Raw genomic sequence first — 6000 nt, 5'->3', positions numbered from 1 at the left:
ATCATTTGTTAATACTACACTCAGGTGGCACTTCCTTCTCTACCCCTCTCTCTTCCATCACAGAGCCAGCTCTCTGAGGATAGCAGCCGCCTAGCCTACCAGCCTACTTTAACCATTACATTACCGGTTACCACTGAACCCTTGAACTTCCAGCCTGTCCCCTATGGACTAAGTTGCTCAGCCCTTTATATCTCCTGTTATATATGGACTTGTGTGTTTGCGCTTACAGTTACCAATACTCTGTTGGTCAGTTCCTGGGTGTTTCAGTTCAGTTCCCGAAAAAAAAAGTAGAACATGCTGCATTTTTTCTCCACTGGGTTGTACTTGAAAGTGGTAAAATGCAATAATAATGCACCAGAACACATCAAAATTGCACCAGGCCCCACTACAGTGAAAAAGAAAACAGGGAATACGAAGCAAAAAAACATATGGAATGCATCAAAAATGCAACAAAATTGCACCGGAACACATCAAAAACACGTTAAAAACGCACATGCAGAAATTCGTCCGCAACTAATCTGGAGTGCGTTTTGTGCTGTGAACCAGTACTAAGGCTGAGAATGTAGAGGTTGTTGGTACCACGCTGAAGAAGCGGTACCCTAGGACAGAGAGTGTGTTAGGACTACAGAACTTCTAATCATCTCCATAACATGGAGGGAGGTCACGTAGTCCATAGAAGAGAACTGCAGCACAAGCATAGAACACAGTAAGTTACAAGCTCAATGGATATCAATGTTTTGTTTGTTTGTTTTTTTTTACACTTATCTGGCAGCTTTAACAATATTAATTATTTAACAGACCAGCAGGGAGAATACTTTAATTTTAAAACTTCATGCACCTTCTTTTTTGTATCACTATTTAGTAAGCTTAAATAAAGTATTGGTAGGGTCTTGCCAAGGCCATACCGTAAGTTGAAAAAAAACATTTATAATTCATAAAGCCCAGTAATGTGCTAGTTAGTAGCTAGTTAGCTTAGTACTCCACTTGCTTTGAGCTCTAATAAAATGAATAGAAGCAGAAAAAAAAACTAGTAGTAGAGCCTGGTCGGGTAATCTTCAAAGTCACATGACTGGCTTCTCCTCCAATTATGGAGTTCTCTATGCTTCTGACTAGACCTTTTTCTGCTTGTTTACAAGTTAAAAAATCTGTATTTTGTGCTAGAAAATTACTTAGAACCCCCAAATAGTATATATATATATTTTTTTAGCAGAGACCCTAGTGAATAAAATGTCAGTTGTTGCAATTTTTTATGTCACATGGTTTTGCGCAGCATTTTTTCAAGCACAATTTTTGGGGAAAAGAATCCAAAATTTAAAAAACCAAAACACAGTATATACCCCAATTTTGTGTAAAATATGAAAGATGAGGTTATGCCAAGTAAATAGATACATAACATGTCAACATGTCATGCTTTAAAATTGCACATGCCTGTGGAATGGCGGCAAACTACTGTGCGTAAAAATCTCCATAGGCGACACTTTAAAAATGTATAAAGGTTACCAGTTTAGGTATACAGAGGAGGTCTAGCAAGAGAATTATTGCTCTTGCTCAGATGTTCACATTGATGCCTCACATGTATGGTGCAAACACCGTTGGGCTTGGCCTACATATGCATTCACCACTGCGGAAAGCATGCATGCAAGCATGCGGGAATGTAGGTGCTTTCATTTTTTTTTTTTTTTTTTACACTGTCCATTTAAAACATTTTTTTGATCACTTTTATTGCTATCGCAAGGGATGTAAACATCCCTTGCGATAACAATACAGCATGACAGGTCCTCTTTATGGAGAGATCTGCAGTCTAAAACCCCAAATATCTCCTCTACCCTTAAAAGCAAAAGATAAAAAAAAATAAAAATTTTGATCTTTTGCATTAAAAAGAAAATGGCCTTGTTCATATGGGGCCGGAACTGGAAGTGTCATCATGATATCTCTCCGGTCCTCCTAGGGCATAGAGATGAGTGGAGACCATCTTTCCCTCGCTCATCTCTGTGCCCAGTCGCCGCCAGTGCTGGATCATTTTTCAGGCTTCCTGATCTGTCAGATAAGCCCAAAAACTACCGGAAAGCGGTGGGAGGGAAGGGGGGCACTCCCTCCCGCCACTTCTAAAAGTAAACCAGTGGTGAATCCACTGCTTAGACCACTTTTATGAGAAAGACCGGAGCCTAAGGGAAAAAAATAATGCTGGGGGTTATGACACCTAGCTGCAGCCATAACCCCAGAAATAAACGTCAAAATAATGATGTATTTTCCAAGATAGTTGGTTGTGATTAAGTGGAGAGAACTCCAAAGGAACTTGAAGGCTCAATACAGCAGCCTAAATTTAATTAAGGAAATATAAAATGCACGCTATGGTGTGGACTAACACAAATGTGTCCAACAGACAACAAATAGCAATATTCACCCTCTATTTCAAATGGGCACAATAGAGACACTGATAACTTTTTTGTGATGTACCACTGGTGAAATTTCCCTTTACTTTCATTACTTCCTAAAGACACCACCGGAAGTTGGAGAAAATCTTGCAAAGTGAGGGGAATTGCCATCTGGAGTTGTCTCCAGAACATTTGCCCTCATTGAAAGATTTCCCCTTATCTTGTGTTCTAAGGACAACCCTAAAATGTTGTATGTCCCCTCACTTCCCCACTGTGTCCAAAATGTAAAAAAAGATTTTGCCTAGAGATTTACTTAAAATAAATACATATATATATATATATATATATATATATATACTGTATATATATATATATATATATATATATATATATATATATGTTGGAAGTTCTGGCTTTTGAGTGCTTTTGACTAGGGGAGTGTCACACTAGTGTTTATGCAAAATGAGAATGATATCAGAGTATTTAATACCAAAAATAAGTCAGCAATAGTTTCACTGTACAATATCTAATTGTTCTTAAATATGCAACACCCAAAATTGGGTCTTTCTACAGAATACAAGACAGCACCCAGACACTTTGCTAGAATCGGGAATTCCCACACAGGAATGTTATCATATCAATATCAAATCTTGAGCTTCTAATGCCAGTGTTAAGAGTGTCTTTACCTTTAAAACCCACAAATTATTTACATGGCACCTAGCACAGTGTATATAGTCTTAGCAAAGAAGTGTTACTGAGCAGATGGGAACTCAAAAAAGCTTGCGTACTTTACTGACATTGAAGAGTGTTGTAAATAGTTAGTGGAGGTGATGCCAATGGTCAATAGGGGAGGGTTGAATAAAAATCAATTTGCTGCGCTGAGCCCTGAATAAGTCTTCTTTTATAGGCTCAGTCTGCCCAAAATGAATATTTCATTTTATGGTGAGTTAAAACCTTCTAACACTTTGGTTAACAGTAGCATAGGAGACAATGGGCTTTTTTTGGTTGTCATCTAATCCACTTAACGTATACAAAGTTTTATTGCTCAGCACTTCTAGTTTATAAAGTTCGTTGCTCAGCGCTTCAACAGTACCAAGGTTTTATTGCACAGATACATTTTCTTCCCTAAGCTGATGCATAATCACTTGACTTTATAACCCTTTATAAATTAGTGAAATGCATCTGTAAGAAAAAGTGCTTGTCCATTCATATTGCAGTTATGAATGTGGAATATGAGAACTATAGAGCAGAAAAGTGAATATTTCAGCAAACTGAACACTTTGTTTCCTATAGCGTTGACTACCTACAAAATGGATCTTTGTCAGGTGTTTTATCATATCATTCATAGGCATAGAAATGGCAATCCTGATAACATTTAGTTTGTTGAAGCTTGTTTTATCATAAAGACGTGCCATATAATAATTATTTTTTAACTTTTTTCATCTTTTTTGTGTGTCAGTGCTGCTGATCTTCTCTCTAGTCTCTTTTAGCCATGTCCTGTCTATGAAAACGTATTCCAGCATTAGCTGTACTTTCATGCTTTGGATCAGTTACTTGATAATGGACCATGCCTGCGCAATATGTGCAATAGTCTCCCTCAGGGATGCATGCGACATGAGTGACAACATTTCAGAAAAGGGCCTGAACAATGATCTGCACAACAGCGTAAAGGACACTGATATAGGGGAGTCCAACATTGCCTGCATGCTTGTTGGTAGTCATGTATGAATGCCAAAAATGTTCCCATCTCTGCAAGGAGTGAGAAAGGTCTATGCATATTCTGTTGAAGGAAAAAATAACAACATTCATTACCTATAAATTTAACCTATGCTTTACCTATGCAGAGCATATTCACTTCATCTCAGCTTTCTGTCTCTCCTTCATTGCTTCCCTTCAAGAATGAGCAAAAATATCAGTATGTATGGGTATGAATGAGGATGTTATTCCCTCCCATTCCATAGAAAAAACACAAGGAAGGGAGGCGCCTCTGGGTGTAGTATAAAAGACCGTTTTTAATTTTTAAAAGCAATATGCAAGCAATTCACATTTTAGTAGTGTAAACAAAGCATCTAAAAAGCCAGAGGAATGATCCATCATGGGGCAGTTCATCCAGTGAGTCACAGTGGTGCTGGCAGGTCTGCGTGTAGCTCCTGGTATACCGCTAATGCCGGCCGCGGTGATGATGGAAATCCAGGTGAGGCTTGGAACGCAGATGGAGGGCAAGCGCACAGGCTGCGACGTCAAAGGGCCGCGACGCGTTTCTTGAGCGTACGGGCTACAATATTCTGGTAGCCGCGCTCCTTCATCAAGCTTGAGCTTGAGCTTGATGAAGGAGCGCGGCTACCAGAATATTGTAGCCCGTACGCTCAAGAAACGCGTTGCAGCCCTTTGACGTCACAGCCTGTGCGCTTGCCCTCCATCTGCGTTCCAAGCCTCACCTGGATTTCCATCATCACCGCGGCCGGCATTAGCAGTATACCAGGAGCTACAGGCAGACCTGCCAGCACCACTGTGACTCACTGGATGAACTGCCCCATGATGGATCATTCCTCTGGCTTTTTAGATGCTTTGTTTACACTACTAAAATGTGAGTTGCTTGCATATTGCTTTTAAAAATTAAAAACGGTCTTTTATACTACACCCAGAGGCGCCTCCCTTCCTTGTGTTTTTTCTATAGATTCTGGAGCTTGGTTTCAGTTCCCTGGAAGGCAGCCCTGCTTGTGGACTATACATTTATCCCCTTTTACATTGACTTGTTACATGGACCTTTAATGGACTATTCATGTTGTTTTTTCCTTTTACATTGCACATGTATCTTTTAAAATTGTAGTTTCTTAAATTGTTTGCTGTTTACTGTGATGTTGCATGATATTTTCCATTTTTTTTGCGCCTTTTCCTTGTACACCTCCCATTCCATCCATGTGAGTGTGCTGGTGCTTGGCGGTTGGGTGCTCAGGCTGTCACATGGGGGATCAAGAAGCAAAAGGAAGGTATGTATAAAAATAATTTAAAAGAGAAGTAGGGTTTTTTTTATTTCCTATTTATATTTACCTATGTGGATGCAGCATCAGACCGATACTGCAGCTATCCCCCGCTGTCTCTGCACTGAGAACCGAGCCACCGAACATCGCTGATGGCTCGGTTTTCACAGATCCCCGAGAGGAGAGCTGCTGACTGTCAGTCAGCGTCTCTCCTCTCTGCTTCTCCATGCTCATTGGAGCACTGAGCTGTGGAGGGGTGGGGAACGGCTCGCTGAGACTGCCCTCAATCAAGGCAGCTGGAGGATCCAGACTTGGGAAGTCCAGATGACACAGTGCCTCGACTGATGGCAGTGACGTCTGCGGAGAGTGGACTTCAGACCGCTCTCCGCTGACAACGGGTCACAGGAGTGTAAAACGAATTGCACTCCTGTGACCCAGAGAAGAGGCCCAGCCTAAAAAGCTCAGGCTAGACTTCTCCTTTAAGCAGAACTCCAGGATCGGCAAAAAAAATTGTACCCATTAGTACACCCCCTACACAAAACACTAAACATTTATTACATTTGTGAAATTCCTTACCATTGAAGAGAAAAGTCTAATTGAATTTTCAGGAAGTCATCTCGGTAATTAAAAAAATGCCAGCATCT

Source organism: Aquarana catesbeiana, linkage group LG05 (assembly GCF_042186555.1).
Source record: "Aquarana catesbeiana isolate 2022-GZ linkage group LG05, ASM4218655v1, whole genome shotgun sequence".
In the NCBI taxonomy this organism is placed as follows: Eukaryota; Metazoa; Chordata; class Amphibia; order Anura; family Ranidae; genus Aquarana; species Aquarana catesbeiana.
The sequence above is the reverse complement of the archived record's forward strand: the minus strand, read 5'-3'. Positions refer to the sequence as shown.